Here is a 19,180-nt window from a genome sequence, read left to right on the forward strand (position 1 = left end):
ATCTGTTTATGTGGGAGTCTTGGGCCATGCTGGATGGCCTAAGCTAATGGTGTGATGTATGGTGGGGACATTGGGGCATGAAGTATCAATCTGACCTCTGGAGGGACTGGAGACCAAGGTCAGCCATGTCTATATGACCACAGCCCATAAAACCCCTGAACACCAAGGCTCAGGTGAGCTTCTGTGGTTAGCAAGACTCTGTGGATGTTGCACATATTATTTCTGGGAGAAGGCTATGCTGTCTGCATGACTCCTCTAGGAGAGGACAACTGGAAGCTCATGCCTGGTCTCTCCTGGCCCCTGCCCTTGGTGCCTCTTCTCTTTGCTGATTTTCATCTGTATCCTTTTGCTGTAATAAACTGTAACTGTGAGTGTAACAGTTTTGTTGAGTTCTGTGAGCTGTTCTAGCAAATTACTGAACCAGAGGGTGGTCTTGGACACCTCCCACCCTGATCCATCAGGTCAGTACATCCTGCCCAGGATGGTTCAATGTTGGCCGATTGGACAGTGAACAAGACCTCTTCAACCCATGGGCATCCTCCAGTGACACTGCTTTTCCTCCTTGGGATAGCCTTCTTTCTGGCCCTCACATGGCAGGAATAATTGCCTTTCATCCAGAAAAGCTCCAAGCACTTCTTGGCTTTCCTCCTTTTTCCTTTCCTCTGTCAAACACCCACCATATGGAAGACTCTGTAGCAGGTGCTGACAGGATCTACAGATGGACCAGCTGTGAATCTACCCCCAGGGGCTCCCTGTGTGAGGCAGGGATGCAATGTGGGAATAAATCCTACAATATTGGGAGGCCAAAGCCAGAGGATTTCTTGAGCCCCAGAGTTTGAGACCATCCCCGACAACATAGGGAGACCACCCCCCATCCCCCAACCCCTCCGTCTCTACAACATTAGCCAGCCATGGTGGTATGCAACTGTGGTTCCAGCTACTCGGGAGGCTGAGGTAGGAGGATCGCATGAGCCTGGGAGGTCAAGGCTGCAGTGAACCCTGGTTGTGCCGCTGATATAGTTTGGCTGTGTCCCCACCCAAATCTCATTTTCAACTGTAGTTCCCATAATTCCCATATATCGTGGGAAGGACTCCTTGGGAGGTAAAGAATCATGAGGGTGATTACCCTCATGTTGTTCTCTTGATAGTGAGTGAGTTCTCATGAGGTCTGATAGTTTTATAAGGGGCTTTTCCCCCTTTGCTCGGCATTTCTCCTTCCTACCATCATGTGAAGAAGGATGTGTTTGCTTCCCCTTCCACCATGATTGTATGCTTCCTGAGGCCTTCCCAGCCATGCTGAGCTGTGAGTCAATTAAACCTCTTTCCTTTATAAATTACCCAGTCTTGGGTATGTCTTTATTAGCAGCGTGAGAATGAACTAATGCAACCACTTCACCCCAGCCTGGGCAATGGAGAAAAACCTTATATCAAAAAAAAAAAAAAAAAAAAAAAAATCCTACAACTCAAAGAGAACCCCTATCAATGAGAGGCAGAGAGAGAGGGCTCTGGGAGTTGAGAGGATGCAGAATGTAGAATCTGCATGATCCTATTTGGGAGATCTGGGAGAACTTCAAAGAAGAGGTAGGATTTGAGTTGAGCCTTGATGCACAGGTACGATATGGACATGTAGAGGTGGGGGAAAGGGCCTTCTAAGAGTAAGAGACTGCACACACAAGGCAGGAAGAAAGGAGCAGGTCCAAGTGGTGTAGCATCAAATAAAGTTAGAAACAAAGTGGGGCCAGATTCTGAAGAGGCCTCCATGATTGAGCTATAGAAATTGACTTTATTCTGTAGGTGATGGAGAGGCTCTCAGGGTTTCCAGGAATGACTCAGGTATGTATCAGGGAGAAACTACAGTCCTCACAATCTTTGGTGGTGGGCCCCTCCTTCACAAAGTCCCCCGTCATGTTCCCATTATGATCCAGTTTGCCCTCCTCGATCACAGCAGGAGCAGGTGCTGCCTGTAGCACCTGTCTGCCTCTGCAAGGAGACCAACTGGGAGGAGCACGCACTGGGTTTTATTCATCCTTGGATCTATACCTCAACTGTGAGCACCTATCACAACTACTTCCTCTAAACATTGCATGTATCCAGGCTTGAGTCCATGCCAGGCCTGGTGACCAGCAGCACTTTGAACATAAGCCTTATCTCGTTTAATGCTCACAATAGTCCTGGGAGGGGCACACTGTGATTAGTCCTATTTTAGAACCAAGGGGACAGAGGCTCAGAGCGGGTAAATAACTTATCTCATCTCCCTCAGCCAGTGAGTGGTAGAGCCAGAATTCAAACCCAGATTGGTCTGACTCCAAAAGCTGGGCTCTCAACTAGTTCCCTGCTTCCCATGTGTGTGCCAGGAATGATGCTAGGGGCTGAAGATAGTACCCCTTGGAGGTTTGTTCTAGTCCTCAAAAGGCCTTTGACAACTGTGCCCCCAGATTAATTTTTTTTAACGAAAAAAATTTTTTTAGGAGACAGAGTCTTGCTCTGCCACCCAGGCTGGAGTGCAGTGGCGAGATCATAGCTCATTGCAGCCGCCAATTCCTGGGTTCAAGTGATTGTCCTGCCTTAGCCTCCTGAGTAGCTGGAACTACAGGTGTGAGCCACCATGCCAAGCTATTTTTTTTTTTTGGTAGAGATGAGAGTCTCATTATGTTGCCCAGGCTGCTCTCAAACTTCTGGCTTCAAGCAATGCCCCCACCTCAGCCTTCCAAAGTGTTGGGATTACAGGTGTGAGTCACTGAACCCAGCCAACTCCAGGTTTATTTAAATCATGGATTCAATTAACAGATATTTGCTCAGTGCCTGCTACAGAAGGGTTCTCTACGTGGAGTGAGTTCAGCATCAAATTTGACTCAAAGAACCAAGGTACCTCCGGGCTGCAGAATAAGGCCTCCAACCCCAGAAGAGGAGAGACTTGCTCTCTGAGCCCCTCACAGACCTCCCTCTAACAGCCTACCTGTCCCAGAGCAGTCACTAAAGAGCTACAAAACCTTGACATGATGTTGCCCCCCGACCCTTTGTTTCCTTCCTTTCCAGCTGTCTCCGGCATGTCCCCAGTTCTCTGCCAGCCTGTACCGGCTGTGTGACTGTCCTCTGCAAGGCTGTCAGGATTATAGTGCTTAATAGCCTCCCAACAGGATGCCAGAGCAGCTGCCCTCACAAAAGTGCCTTCTAGGGACTCATGCTGTCTGCTGCCTCTCAGTTCCTTCCAGTCAGGTTTCTCCAATGACATTGTCCTCCCTAGGAAGCTACCTTTCCTTACTTTAAAAAAATTGATTATGTTTTCTCCTAAATTGTGGTAAAATACACATAACATAAAATTTACCACCTTAATCTTCTAAAAATGCACAGTTTAGTGGCATTACGTATTCATATTGTTATGCAACCATTATCACCATCCATCTCCAGAATGCTTTTCACCATGCCAAACTGAAACTCTGTACACATGAAACAGTAACTCCCCATTTCTCCCTCCTTCCAGTCTCTGGCAACCACCATTCTACTTTCTGCCTCTATGAATCTGACTACTGTCTTTCCTTTTGAGGAGAGAAATCAATAGTCTTACCCAATATAGTATCTAGATATCTTTAGATGCTATTCCAATTGGACAAGTTCCACTTTTTACTCTTGAGTGCTTTCTATATCCAAGAAAGCCTTCACATGCACTGGGTCCTCCCAGGTACACATCACCTTCAGCAGCCTAGGAGGCATTCACATACTCTACAGAGGAACTACCTCTTTATGGGGTTGGCCCCTAAAGCTCCACACAAGTCAGAAACCAGTTACAATCAAAATTCCCCTGAAAATCTCGGAGTAAGGCACCATATTGGAGACCCCCATGTTATCTTCCAATGAATCCAATACAACCATCTGCCTTCCACTGCTGGGTCAGACTATTATGTATTTGAGTGGCAAATAAATTAATTGGCTTGCTATGAGGGCCATATCATATGAGAAAGAAATATCATCAAACACCAGACACATGCTTGGTGCCTCAAGATGCTCCCACCAGAAGAGAAACAAGGGAACTGGGGCCAAATCTGGGAATGGCAAATTTGGGTCTCCTGTCTCTGGCTCACTGAGGACACATACCTACCAGGAGAGGAACCTGCAGAATTTCTCACTAAAGTATTCTCTCCCCCAGTGGCACACCACTGCATTGCAGCTGAATCTCAAATTCAAACTTGGTGGGAGCAACTGTGCAGATTTTCCCTGATGGAAGAATGCACTCACAGTTGTGTTATCAGATGCAGTGCTAGGGCAAAGAATTAGGGCTCTTTGCATTCTACTGACAAGTACTTTTTGTTGCAGACATGCCTCTCTCCTACCTAGACTGTGGGCTCCCTGAGAGCAGAGAAAACTTCTATCCCTCCTTTTCTATCCCTTCCTGTGTCTGGTAGAGAGCCTGGCACATAGAGTACTCAAGTAAGGAAAACTGTTTACTGACTTGGAAACATGTTCATGCTATATCATTAAGCACAAAAAGTAAACTGCAAAATAAACATAGAATATAATTCCATTCTATTTTTCTGTATACCTATTCAATGGGAAAAAGGAAAGACAGATGGAAATTTAATTCTAGTTATCTTTGGGTGATAAGTCTATAGCAGATTTTTATGTTTTCTTTTCTTTTCCTTTCCTCCCCTCCCCTCTCTTTTCCTTTCCTTTCATTTTTTTCAGACAGAGTCTCACTCTGTTGCCCAGGCTGGAGTGCAGTGGCATGATCTGGGCTCACTGCAACCTCCACCTCCCAGGCTCAAGCAATCCTCCCACCTCAGCCTCCTGAATAGCTGGGACTATAAGCATGCACCACTATGCCCGGCTAATTTTTGTTATTTTTTTGTAGAGACAGGGTTTCACCATGTTGCTCAGGCTGGTCTTGAACTCCTGAGCTCAAGTGATCTGCCTGCTTTGGCTTCCCAAAGTGCTGGGATTACAGGTGTGAGCCACCGTACCTGGCCAATTTTTTTTCTTCTATCTTGAACCTTTATATTTCCTAAATTTTCTATGATGTCCTTTATCATTTTTAAAGGAAAATGGTCTCTAAAAATAAGGTGAATTTTATATCCTTAAAAAAAATCTACACTTGGCTGGGCACAGTGGCTCATGCCTATAATCCCAGCACTTTGGGAGGCTGAGGTGGGCAGATCTCGAGGTCAGGAGAGCGAGACCAACATGGCTAACACAGTGAAACCCTACCTCTACTAAAAATACAACAAATTAGCCTGGTGTGGTGGCACACGCCTGTAGTCACAGCTACTTGGGAGGCTGAGGCAGGAGAATTGCTTGACCCGGGGAGGCAGAGGTTGCAGTGAGCCAAGATCGTGCCACTGCACTCTAGCCTGGGTGACAAATCAAGGCTCTGTCTCAAAGACAAAAACAAAAACAATAACAAAACTACATTCAAGACAATCACAGAAGAAAACAGATTCCAGCCCTGGAAGGTCATTAGGAGAACAGGAGTTTTATGCCAAAGCCAAAGGGCTCCCCAGTGACCAAGATGGCAGCCAACTGGGGATAGAAGGGGAAGGAAAGTCTCAGTTGGGGAGGGAGTAGGCTCCTGGTGTGTTAAAACTCTTGAGAATCTGATGGTGGGAAACAGAATTTTCTTCTGTTACTGTGTTCAACAGATTTGGGGCTCAAAGTTTTTCTAGCTCACGGCCTCTGTCTCCCGAAGGTGGCTCTGACTCTGAGCTGAAGGAATCCATATGAAGTTCTTGGGCATGGTGTGTTGAAATAAACAGTACCTTACACACATACTTTGATCCATGGGACCCATTCTGGGTAACAGGCCTCTTTGCTTCTTTTTCTTATGGTAGATGTCAGGGTATGTGAGTAAAGACTGAGAAATTTGCCTTTTCTCTAAGCATAGTGCATGGGATAGCCAGGCAACCATGAACTTTGGAATCAGATAATCATGAGTTCAAGTCCTGGCCCTACCACTTACCAGCTATGTCTCAGTGTTGTTATCTAGAAAATGGGAATAATTAGACCTACTTCATAGAGCTTTCTGCTGCTTCAGTGTGAAGTAAGTGCACACTAGAGTTTAGCTCAGATCATGCAATGGCCTTTATACCCTTTCTCCTCAACATGCCCAGTCTCTAGTTAGCATAAAAGCACTGATCGATGGGAGAGTACATCATTTGTTTAATCCATCTCCCCCAAGAGAATGACTTCCCTTAAATCCCTTTGATGAAGCACAGGTATAAATATATTGACAGCAAGTCAATGAAGGGTGTTATATGTTGAACTGAGTCCCTCCCACCAAAAAAAGATACGTTATGTCTAAGCCCAAACCCCCAGTGCCTGTGAATGTGACCTTATTTGGAAACAGGGTCTTTGCGCATGTAATCAAGTTAAGATGAGGTTGTTATGCTGGGCCCTTAGTCCAATATAGCTGGTGTCCTTACTGGAGGGGAAGATGTCCTTGTGGAAACACAGACACACAGGGAGATCACCAAGTGACAGCAGAGGCAGAGATGGGAGTGATGCAGCTGTAAGCCAAGGAACACCAAAGATTGACAGCCGCCACCAGAAGCCAGGAAGGTGCAAGGAAGGATTTCCCACAGGTTTCAGAGGGAGCATGGCCCTGCCAACGCCTTGATTTCAGACTTCTGGCCTCCAAGACTGTGAGCCAATAAATGTCTGTTTTTTGAAGCCACTCAGTTTGTGGTACTTTGTTATGGCAGGCCTAGGAAGCTAATACAAAGGGTAACTTTTTATTATAATACTACTACTAATCTAAAAACTTCTTTATGAACAAGAGTCCCCAGTTTTAGTTGGTAATCAACCTCAGGGTCATTTAGATTTCTCAGGAAAACTATTTCCTACGTCTGATCTCAATCTCTCTCTCTTCTTTTTTTTTTTAATCAGTGGAGACAGAACATGTCTTGAAATTGTTCTTGATTTCTTTTTTTTAGATGTTTCTCTTCTGCACTTCTACTTTTTTTTTTTTTTTTTGAGATGGAGTCTCACTCTGTCACCCAGGCTGGAGTGCAGTGGTGTGATCTCAGTTCATTGCAACATCCGCCTCCTGGGTTCAAGCAATTCTCATACCTCAGTCTCCCAAGTAGCTGGGATACAGGCGCCTGCTGCCTCACCCGGCTAATTTTTATATTTTTAGTAGAGACGGGGTTTCGCCATGTTGCCCAAGCTGGTCTCGAACTCCTGACCTGAAGCGATACTCCCACCTCGGCCTCCCAAAGTGCTGGGATTACAGACGTGAACCACCGTGCCTGGTCTTGCCCTTCTACTTGGAATCCAATCTTTGTGGCTTTCTTGGCCTGGCTTCCTGACCCTCAAGCTACCACATGACCTCCCCTTCCATTCCCACTGATACACAACATGGGCTCTCTATTTCTAGCGGAACCAGGAGAGGGGAGAACCATATTCCAGATTCCAGATCCTTCCTTTTATTAAGCAAAAACCCAGAAGTGAATGTTTCTTCCATATTTCTGTCCTGTCTGGACTCAGTGCGTCTTTTTTTTTTTTTTTTTTTTTTCCTGTGGTCCACACAGGACAAGAAAAAACAAAGTTTCAGCTGGAGATAGAACGGAGTCTGTTCAGCCACCTTAACTGGCTCAGAACCACCAAAGGTTCTTCTGGTACATTTAGGGTTCCCCACTCCCTAGTCCCAGGAGAGGAGGACAGGAGATGGAGGCAGAATTCGGTAGGGCCAGAGGCAGCCCCCAGCCTCACACCAGCACCTCCTGCCCCACAAGCCCCCTGATAGCATGGACATGCTGGTTAGCAGCTAGACACCTGAAGAGCAATTCTTGTTGATCAAGCCTTTGTAGTGCGAAATCTGTAGTGCAGTCCCAGAGAATGGTTGAAGGAGCCGGTATGATCAGTAGCAAAGGCTGCATAGTGCACAACTCGGAGTCGCTATTCCCATGGACCACGATGGAATGGCGCCCTCTGGAGTGATGCATTGTGGGAGCCCTGTGTACAACAGAACCTGCTGCAGGCCTATCAGGAGCCAGCCTTCCCAGGCCTATCAGGAGCCAGCCCTGGCTTTCGCCATCTGCCCTGTCGCTCAGCTAGCTTCAGGGTGGCAGACAGCATGTGGCTCTTATTGCATTCCTGAGGCCCCTTTCTGCTCCAGGATGGTAAGACTATCTTAAGAGCATAAGGGGGCAGAAAAGCAGCTGAGAAACTTCAGTTTGGGCAAGAGGAGGCAGTCACAGCTAAGACACGATCATCCAACAAAAATTCAGGTTCAGAAATACCGGGAATGGGTCTGGGAATATTCATGATTTACAGCAGTTACTGTTTTGAGAGCCCTTGCTCTGTGGGAGGTACTGTGGTTTAGCTATATTATCTCATTTTACCCTCCCAACAAATCTATCGGGAAGGAGTCATTATACCCAATTCACAGATGAGGCAAACGAGGCACAGCAAGACTAATCAACTCTGTCAAGGTCACACTGCTGATGAGGTGGCTACTGATGAAGTCACTTTGGTGAGCTTGGAGCCCTTCTATCCCATCCACTCCTGGAAGAAAATGGCTGAATGGATTCTTTTGTGAGTCTAAGCACTAGATGTCATCAGGAAGGGAACTGGGAATAAAAATGTAGGTGCCAATGTGCCAGAATCACCATCACAACTGAGGAAAGACCAGAGGGAGCTGGAGGATTAGGGGAGGGCCCCGGGGTATGGAGCCAGAGAGGACAGATGCAGATAAGTCCAGAGGTGAGGCGACAGACATTCAGTGTGGACCCCAATGGCTGAGAAGATGTGCCCACTGAGATCTACACAGTCATGAAGCCTGAGTAGTCAGGGAGACCACACCTTATTCTCCATCCTAGTTCCAGTGCCTGGCCTGCTTCCTATTGTGGCACAGAGGCACTAGGACCCTGCGGCTCAAAAGATATAAAGGAAATGAGGTGAAAGACAGCTCTGGCACATGTTGGGTAGCCCAGTAGTGATAAAGCCCCAAAGGTGGTAGCACCTAAAAATACACATTTAGTCCTAAAAGAAGCTCCTCCCTGATGATGTTCAAGTCATCATGAACTACTGAGAGAAGCTGGGCAGATGAGGGGTTGGCATATGGAAGTGGCCATTCCTCTCCTCAGTTGGGTCACTGGTGGCAGAACATGAGCTGACCCAGGTGGTGGCCATTCTGACTGTGCAGAGTCCCTGAGCCATGGCCAGAGTAAAGACATATTCTTTTCTAAGTCCCAGATTTCTTGTCTATGACAAGAGCAGAGTGCAACATATCAGTGGCTTCCAAAAGACAGAAAACTGTAGATGTTCTAATAGAATCTGGCTGTGCCCTTCTTGACCCACCTCTCTAGCCCCCATGAGGTATCATGGACTGACCCCCATGGACTCTGAAGCATGGTTGGAAAAGCTCTGAAGTTATTTGTCCAGCCAACAAAATTTCCTGAGCACCTACTGTGTGCCAAGCGTTTCCTAGGTGCTGGAGACACAGAGTGACCAAGACAGATGTGGCTCATGTCCCACGCAGCTTTTGCGCATGGAGATTTCCAAGGCCCATCAGCATATTGAGAAGGGACCCAACATTAACTAGGGTGAATTTTGTTCATCCTTGACTTCCTCTGAGGGATGAGATCCTTTTCACCTACAAAGCCTGTTGCTGGCCTTGGAAGGCGTGTTCTACAGAAACCACCTTGGAGAACCAAGGGAGGAAGGGACCCTGTCTCAGGCAGGGAAGTGGAGACAGGAGAAGCTGGCCGTGATCTTCTCACTCCACCAAGGGCAGTGAGAAGGGGTGCTCTTGGTGGAGCTCAGGAGAGGGCAGAGAATCACCAAGGAAACTGACCAGCTAAAATTTCTAGAAATAAGTTAAAGGAAAATGCAGGGGATGGGAGTGGGGGTGTTTGGTGTTTGCTTTCTTTAAATTGGGTGGGCCAAAAAAAAAAAAGTTCCCCAAGAGGAGGTGACATTTGAACTTGCATGACCAGAATAAACCAGCCATGCAAAGCCCTGTGGGAAGAGCACCTGGGCAGGGGGACAGAGAGGGCAAAAGTCCTTAAGGAAGTGGGAGGCCAGGGGCTGCAGGGCAGTGGGGGAGGGGACAGTGATGTGAGGAGGAGGGGATACCAGCCAGCTTGGGGGCCTGTGGGCCAAAGCTGGGGATTGGGCTTGATTTTAAGTGAGACAGGACCGTCTCTAAGATCTTCTAAATGCCTCTGCAATCCTCAGGGTGCTGAGAAGGGATATGCAAATAACCTTGATCAATTGCTGTGTGCATCTAAGGGCGAGCCATTCTACATAGTACTTGCAGTGACTTAGGAGGGGGTGGGAGTCCTGTTTTCCAGCCACTGAAGCATCAGAGCCTTATCTGGTGTATACAAGTCTTGCTGACCCTGCTGTGCGCAAACCCTGGGAGTCCCTGGGTCACTGAGAAGGCAGATCCAGAAAGAAGGGCAGATGGGGAGGGCCTAGATGGGGCTGCAGGAGGCCAAGGCACTAACCCCAGTGTGAGGCTCCTCCTTCGCTAATGAAGCCACCCCCACTCCTAACCTTCCTCCCGCTCAGGAGTGGGTGTGAAGGCAATCTAAGCAATCAGGTCTCCCACACCAGGTGACCCTCTGTCAAAACATTAACAAGTCACAACAGAGACCCACATGGGTTGTATTTAGGAAACAAGTAGGAATAACAGAACAAGGCTGCTTTAGGGGGAATAGATAGCCTGGGGATGGGGGAAAACAAAGCCCCTGGCTGGGTCACGTGAGTCTGGGGTGGGGGTGATGCCCACGGATGGGGCAGTAGAGTCAGGAGACAGAGACAAGCATGCAAGCAGGCAACCTCTTTACTCAGTCCCGGGGCCGTTGTTCACCCCCATTGGTGCTAGTCCAAGTCTTCCAGGGGACTGGCACCCACTGGAGTCACCTAACAGGTCAGGGAACAACAGAGGGTTAGGTCCTCAGCTCACATAGGGGAGGCAGGTGGCCAGGTTTGGATAGAGAACAAGTGGAGAGGCAGGAATCCGCTGAGGGGTCAGAGCCCCACCCCATCCCACAGTGAACTCCATTGAATGCTCCACCTCATTGTTTTCTTCTAATCCAGAGAAAAAGGGAAGAAAATGAGTACCCAGCATTAGAGAGAAGGTTACAGATGTGAGAGCGCTTGCTGGGTCAGTGACTTCATTTGAGATTTAGGATTTTAAGCCCTACCTGGTAGGGTCTCCCCTTTCCCTGGGTTGCCCCTTGGCCCGGGTGCAGCTGCTGTATTCCTGCTGCAGGCTCAACCTGGGCCAGTGCCTAGATTAGCATCTCTTTAGGCTCAAGTCCCTCCATCTGCTGTAGGGAAAAAGAGCTTTGTGGTCAAATTCAATTTGAAAAACTTGGTGGAAGTTTCCAAGGTCCATCAGCATATTGAGCAGCCCTGCAGGGAAGGGACCCAAAATTAACTAGAGTTAATTTTGTTCATCCTTGACTTTCTCTGAGGGATGAGATCCTTTTCACCTACAAAGCCTGTTGCTGGCCTTGGAAGGTGTGTTCTGTAGAAACCACCTTGGAGAACCAAGGGAGAAAGGGACCCTGTCTCAGGCAGGGAAGTGGAGACAGGAGAAGCTGGCCATGACCTTCTCACTCTCCTAAAAGACAAACTGGGGGCAGTGGCTGTCATTCTGCCATTAGGGAAGGAAGCGAGCACGTGGCCCAAGAGGCAGGGGTAGAGAGAAGAGCTTAGAGCCCAGTACACTCTGAGGAACTGTTTTGGGCTTTAAACTAGGAGTTGACAAACTAGACCACATTGGAATCACCTGGGGCAATTTTGAAACCCACAGATTCCCCGCCCCCAAACCCCCATCCCACTGAAGCAGAATCTCCTGGGTCACATTAGGGCTTCAGGCACCCGTATTTTTGAAAAGCTCCTCAGATGCAGCTAATTTTAGGGACTGAAGGCTAACTCTAATGACAGCCTCCAGGTCTCCTTTTCAGTGTCTTGTGACGTTGAAAAACATTTACTACATTCTTGCCTGAGTCATCCTAGAATCCAGGCTTTCCCTGAGCCATCTGGATATGCAGGTCAAAGTGAGATGGGCTGGAGGGGAGACAGGGAGCATCTGCTTGGGGAGGGAAGGAGTGAGGGGAGGGTCAGGCCAAGGGTCCGGACGTTACTGGGAAAAATCCCCTACACAGGACCCAAGACGGCAGCTGAGGTGAGGCCAGGTTTTCTGAGGGAGATGGGAGGCTGAGCTCTGACTTGCCTTACACATTTCTCTTCTAGAGGTTTTTTTTTTGTTTTTTTGTTTTTGTTTTTTGTTTCTCCCAAAAGTAGCCCTGGAAACAGCGAGGATTTGGAGAGACAGAGTCAGAAGGTGTCCCAAGGGCGGACAATGGGCGACCCAAGACCAAGTCTTTTTAGAGTTGGGTTCTGATTGGATGTCACAGCATTGCTGTGATCCGACGCTTCCCTTTACTGGCTTGAATGGGACTAGCATGGTGTGAAGGGAGGAGACTCAGAAGCCTGGGTGCAAGAGCAGCCTGTGACCCCCATCCAAGTGCCCTCCCCTCTCTGGGACTCAGCCTCCCCCTCTGCATAATGAAGAAGATGGTGGGGTGACCCATAAATCCCTTTCTGCTCCAGCGTTTTATGACTCTGTAAAACAGAGACTCAGGAAAGCTTGACAGTTTACCCAAATCCACCCCTTTGGCTAGTGGCTTTTAGCCCTTACTTTATCATGACTTCAACTCCATTTTACAGATAGGAAAGTGGAGGTATTCAATGACATGCCTGAATTGAGATAAATCTCCAAGGTCCTGATCCTCATTTGGTCCTCTTTTCAGGAGCTGGGCTCACCTCAGCTCTGGAGGACCCCCACTCCTCTACCTCCCACTCCCCATGGGGATCCCCCTTTGGGGCTGTCACAGTGCAGCTGCTGTATTTGCCATGCTCTCTGGAGGACACAGCTGCCCGGTGCTGCAACCTGATGCAGCACATTCTGGGAACCAGAGGTCCCTACATCTTGCAAAGGATGGAGGAATGACAAAGTGAAGGATTACTCATCTGGGTATTGTTGGTGCTCTCTTTGTCAAGAACTGAAAGGAATTTATAGTACTATGGTTCATTCAACTAGTCTGTTGTATGTGCCTGGCCCTGGGTTAGGGACATGGCACACCAGACACCAAAGGTGCCTGCATCGGCTTCAAGGCTCCCCACAAGCCTCCTTCACAGACGGGAGGTCCTCACAGGATCTTGGCCCATGAGGGCAGGCTTAGCATCTCCGTGTTATAAATAAAGAATCTGAGGCTGAGAGGTGAAGCAGTCTCCCCTTGGTCATACGCCATCAGTGCCCAGTCCATGTGACTCCAAGTGCAGTGCTCCTCCCACCACACACACTGGAGGAAGATGCTCACACCACCCACTGCCCCTCCCCCAAGCAGAGGGAATACTATGGCAACCCTGCCCCAAACAGCAACCTTCTTTGGCTTCCTGATCACACGTGTTGACTCTCTAATTTTCCACAGTGGGGCCTTTAGTAGCCTCAAAGATACTAATAACAGTTACCATTTTATTGTATGTCTAATTTGTGCCAGGTCCTTTATTTGCTTTCTCTTGAACCTTCACAACTGTCCCACAAGTCCATCTCATGGATGTAGAAACACAGTGAGGCTCAGAGAGGATAACTGACTTACCCAAGGGGATACAGCTAGGATTCCAACCTCAGTCTGGGCTACCAAAGCCCACAGTTTTTCTAATTTACCACGGGGGCTCGGACTTTTCTTTTCCTTTTCATTTGTTGTCTCCTCTGCACTGCCTACCTAACTCTCCTTCTTGTCCTATCCCCTCTCTTCCAGCTGCTGTGCACAGCTGGGCATGGCCTGGCCCATGAACTAAATGAAGGTCTGCAGCAGGGTTTCTCAACCTTGGGACTATTGACATTGTGGGCCAGATAATTCTCTATTGTGCATGTATGTGGGCGGGGGCTGTGCTATACACTGTAAGATGTTTCACAACACCCCTGGCTCTATCCATGAGACGCTAGCAGCAAGCACCTCACTCTCCAGTGGTGACAACAAAAAATGTCTCCAGACATGGCCAAATGTTCCCTGGGGAAGGGGGGCAAAAGAGCCCCCAGGTGAGAGCCATTGCTGTATAGAAATGAGGGGTCAGGTTCAGGTTGGTTATAGCCAGTCTTCCCCATTAGACTGTAAGCAGGTGGAGGGCAGAAAAAGTGAGTTGATTTATTCACTGCTGTGTTATCCATGCCTAGCACAGTGCCTGGCATGTAGCAAGTGCTGCTGAAAGGAGAATGAATGAATGAATGAATGAATGAATGGTCTCTGGGAATACGACATGTTCTGCGATGAGAGCCTGAAGGTCTAGATCCCTGTCCAGATTCTTACCAACCTGCTCTGGGGTAGCAACCTTCCCCTCTTTGGGCCTGGGTCCCTTTTGCCATCTCTTAAACGAGGACCATCACAGGCCTGGAAGGCCCTGGGCATCTGTGATCTGGGGACTGCCAGAGACCAGGGAGCCGAGGGGGACTGTCTCCTAGGTCAGGCATTGCAGACCTGCTGTGTCCTGTGTTTCTCCTTCTTACTCTCACCCTTCAAGTCAAATCAATTACAGAGAGACAGGCACCCCTGCCCCCACATACATCAAAATAGCGACCTACACAGAAGAGGTGGCTCCTTTTTTGAGTGTGTATCTTAAAAGGAAAAACATGTAACCTCAAAGGTAACCAAATATCCAAATCGTGATGCCCAGCATCACACACCCCAAATCCACCTATTCATGAGCTTAACAAAAAGCTTCTTTAGGATACACTGTAAGGCCATTGAAAGGGAGAGAAGTCACCTCTCATAGGCCTGGCCAGCCCACAGGGCCCGCCCTCCCAGCGCGCATACACACACACACACACACACACACACACACACACACACGCACACACACACACACACACACACACACACTCCACCGCTTACAAGGAGGCTCTGAGGTTTTAAAAGTAAACTCCGCCGTTTCCGTTCTTGCCCTGGATTCAACTTTTGAAAAAAGGAACCGTTTTACCGTTTTCTCTACAAATTCCCCCTCTCTGGTTCTCCTCTCGCCTGCACTCCCGCTCCTTCTCCAGCCCTCCCCTTGTTCTGCCGGCCTCCCAGTGGCCCTTCTTCAGCTGTGCCCAAGGGCTCAGACTCCCTCGCAGGGACGGCTGTGTCCTGTTGGATCTGGCGGAAGGGGAGCAGCCACTCCCAAAGTAGCTGTCACAGAAACAGGCCCTTCATCTCATTGAAGGGGCTTCCTTTAAGTTATCAGGGCTGCAGCGTAGCTACCATCAGGACACGAAGCATGGCCATGAGGCCAGGCGTGACAGCAGGAGAGGAAGGCTCCTGTTCCCAAGAAGTGCTCCAGATCCCCTTTCCCAGGGCAGCTGCTGGCCTGTCCCCTCCCTCCTCTACTTGTAAGTAGACCTGTCCTCCATGCCTTGCTTCCTCTCTGACTCTGGGTCCTCTTCCTTGAACTTGCCTTTCCCCAACTCCAGCTTTCACCTCAGCTGCCTTGACTCCTCAACACTTGATGCAGTGGCAGCAAGGACACCCCAGCACCTGCCACCTAGGGCCACAATGCTGGAATTTCTGAGACAGAAACATCATTGGGAACAACATAGTAAAAAATATACATATATATACATATATGCAAATATCAAAAGTGTATATATTTGCATATATACATTTATTTTATAAACACACATACCCTTATAGAGGGCTTCAAAATATATAACAGAAACAAAAGTTTCCAGAAACAATACTTACCTTTGCTACACAGGAGGCACTATGAGACTATCTAGTATTTCCTATTTTATTAAGAACCCTGCTAAATTGATTTCACAACCTGCAGTTGGACAAATCTGGTGCTAGACATCCCTGCAGCAGCAAAGACAGACTCAAAGTGGAACTCTAGGCAGGGTCTCATGGGCTTCCTTTGGCTCAGCTGAGGTCCTCCTAAGGGCCCAATAAGAAGGGCCTTGGGAGGAACCCAGCACTAGAAGGCATCATTAAAAATAAATTCACTGGCCAGGCATGGTGGCTCACGCCTGTAATCCCAGCACTTTGGGAGGCCAAGGCAGGCGATCACCTGAGGTCAGAAGTTTGAGACCAGCCTGGCCAACATGATGAAATCCCATCTCCACTAAAAATACAAAAATTAGCCGGGCATGGGGGTGCACACCTGTAACCCCAGCTACTCGGGAGACTGAGGCACAAGAATCACTTGAATCTGGGAGGCGGAGGTTGCAGCGAGCCAAGATTGGGCCACTGCACTCCAGCCTGGATGACAGAGCGAGAATCCCATCTTAAAAAACAAAACAAAACAAAACAAACAAAACAAAAAACAAAGATCACACCAAAAGTTAGGACACACAGTCTCTTACCAAGATAAAGTATTTGAAATTTTTGCTATCCATAACTTGGGGTTTGTGACCCCCGAGGGGGCTTAGGAGCTGTTAGAGGAGAGGAATTAAGGTTTGTGGTGCTTGCTGAGAGCTGGACAAGGCACCCACTTTATGTCTTTTAATCTTCACAAAAATCTCTTCTTGGAGGATTTTCTCCCCTTTTTGGAGAAGAGGAAATGAAGCCTCTGGGAGGCTCAGTACCCTCATCAAAGCAAGGTAGCCCGTGAGTGGCTGGGCTGGGATTTGAACCCCAGTTTTCCTTGCATGCCAGGCTGTCCACCCTCCTGGCTCTTGCCCACTGTCTCAGGAGTGAACTCTCTCGTGGAGCTCCCTCTCTAATTGGGGAGGGGGCATAAGATGAGGAGAATGCTCTGCCTCAGCATACAGGGGTGAGTGGCTGCCTGGGATTGGGTGTGTGTGTGTGTTAGTGATGGGGAACAGGGGCAAGAGGTGTGCCTGGGTATGAGGAGGGCTTCCAAACATTAAACAAAACATTCCCATTTAAGTATGATTTTCATGGAATATTCTAGGAAAAGAAAAACATTCACATTTCTGCTAGAATTAAGAATGATAATAGTAATATCAATAATATCAAACAGTTACTGAGTCCTTGCCCAGTGCCAGGCACTATGCTAAGCCCTTTGCTTGGGTCATCTCATATCTGCTATTTATTGAGTATCTGCTGTGGGCCAGCATTGAACACAAAGCCTGGCACCTAGGTGGCGCTCAGCAGATAGTGGAGAATGAATGAAAATACCAGGCACAGCACTAGAAACTACACATAAGTATATCTAAATGAAACACAGTTCAAGGTAACCTGCGGAATTCCAGTATCTCTCTAAGAGATATTTTCTTCCTTCTGACAATTCCTTCTTCTGAAACTTTTTAAACTGGGGAGATCTACTCTTCTGCAATCTTTCTTTCAGGTTAGAACCTCCCCTTCCCACTCCCACTCAATGCTTCCTCTCCCAACAAGCTTCAGGGTTTTCTTCCCCATTGCCTTTCCATTTCCCGCAGTTTCTCCCTGGATCCTGAGATTGACAAGCCAACACTCCTACACCGTATCTTCATAGAGCCTCCAAACCCACCTTGCCCAGGGTGCATGGGCAACCTGATTGCTCCTTGTCCATGGCAACTCAGGACAAGAAGGAGATAAGGATTAGAACCCAAGACTTCTGGACTCTTAAATCAGGACAAGGGACTGACTATGGCCTCAGAAAACCTGGATTCTAGTTCTGCCCCTGCCCCTAAATCACAGTGCAACCTTTAGAAATTCATTGCACCTTTCTGGGTCCACTTGCCCTCCTCATCAGACAAGGTGGGTGCATTTTCAAGGTCCAGAGTCCCCTCCGACACCCATCCACTGCAGCTCCCAGGACCCCAAAACACCATGCTAACCCAATTCAGCTTTGTATTTTCCTCCTGGCTGCCACCCCCACAGAACCGGAATTTACACATCAGTCAACATGCTGGACCTCCAGCTTCTTCATGGTGAAACCCTAGCAGGATCCTGTCAGAACCCAGCTCATGACTGAAAGGAGGATAATGATGGAAAAGTTTGGGTTGGATCCTGTCTCACAACCAGAGACAAGCCCCCACCCCCGCAGCTTGCTCTGCCTAGAGTGTGGTTCAGTTGACATACTGACAGCCTCCAACCCAACCCCAGGGTTGGAAAGAGCTCCTGCTCCACCAGCACTGACTTCCTTTGCAGAGGAACCCACAGACGGAAAAACCGCACCCACAGACGGAAAAGCCGCTTGTGGGCGTGTGTCCTCAACTCCCCTCCCCTTTCTTCCTTGAGAAATGCCCCTTCTTGGTTGGACACCCGTGTGTTCAGGGCACTGCTCTCCTCTCCCCTGCTGGCAGTTCAGTAGCTCTGTCCCAGGTTCTGCCACTCTCCCCTGGGCAGACACTTAAGGCACTCTGGTCCTTGGAGTAAGCCAAGTGGCCAAGGATGGGCTATCTAGCCTCCGCTTAGGACCCGCCGTGTCCCTGACATACTGTCCATATGATTTCATTTATTCCTCCAGACCTCGCGAAGGCCTTCTCCTTCTCAGCTGACAGAGGGCAGGCCAAGGCTCAGGAAGGTGAAACACATCTTCCAGCTCAAAAGTAGCACCTCGGGGATTTGAACCCACATTCCCTTGACTGTGAAGCTGCTACTCTGTCAACCATGGGTCCTTCCAGACCCTACCATTTAAAATCACATGGGGGTTTGGAGTAAAGGATCCCTTGTTCCTTCATCCTGGCGGACTAGGAGACAAGTGCCCCTCCTCACGTGTTCCTTTGCCCCATTCACTGAGTCTGCAACAGCCAAAAAGTTTGCTCAACTCCACCGCGGACGCAGCCGGTGGATGTCCAGAGCCCCCGGCACACATAGCTCCAGGGCGGACACCGAGGCAGTGCAGCCCCCAGCCCCGGGGCGTGCAGCCTCAGCCAGGTTCCTGGCTCGCCGGGCGCCCTAGGAGAGAGCCTCGCTCTGGAGGGAAGGAGACAGTTACCTTGAAGAGTTGGACTCCCTTCTCCAAGAACTTCAGTCCCACACACCTGGCGAGGCAGCTGGGGGCTCCTGGGGCTGGGAGGCCCGGGTCTGGCTGCGCAGCGAGGGAGACGCTCTGCGCGGGCGCTGCGCACCCCTCCTCCTGCCGGCGTCCTGTCCGCAGGTCCCCTCGGGCTGTGGCCGCAGCGGCAACTGCTGGGTTGCGGAGTCCTGGCTGGCTGAGGGAATGGACACTGAAAGGTGCCCGGAGACCCTGGCACCCGCGTCAGATGCCGGCCGGCGAGGGCGCGGAGAGAGAGAGACCTTGAGCAGCG

At 49.0% G+C, this 19,180-nt stretch overlaps 1 protein-coding gene across 3 annotated transcripts in view; it reads right to left on the reverse strand.

Moving 5' to 3' along the window:
- ACAN (aggrecan) overlaps window positions 1-18,914 on the reverse strand; it is a 71,610-nt gene extending 52,696 nt beyond the window's left edge. For all 3 annotated transcript variants that reach the window (XM_025392340.1, XM_025392341.1, XM_025392339.1), the window contains exon 1: window positions 18,868-18,914. The gene's annotated coding sequence lies outside the window, so the exon portion shown is untranslated. The remainder of the gene's footprint in view (window positions 1-18,867) is intronic.
- Between the last annotated feature and the right edge of the window lie 266 nt (window positions 18,915-19,180).

This window comes from Theropithecus gelada, chromosome 7b (assembly GCF_003255815.1).
Source record: "Theropithecus gelada isolate Dixy chromosome 7b, Tgel_1.0, whole genome shotgun sequence".
In the NCBI taxonomy this organism is placed as follows: Eukaryota; Metazoa; Chordata; class Mammalia; order Primates; family Cercopithecidae; genus Theropithecus; species Theropithecus gelada.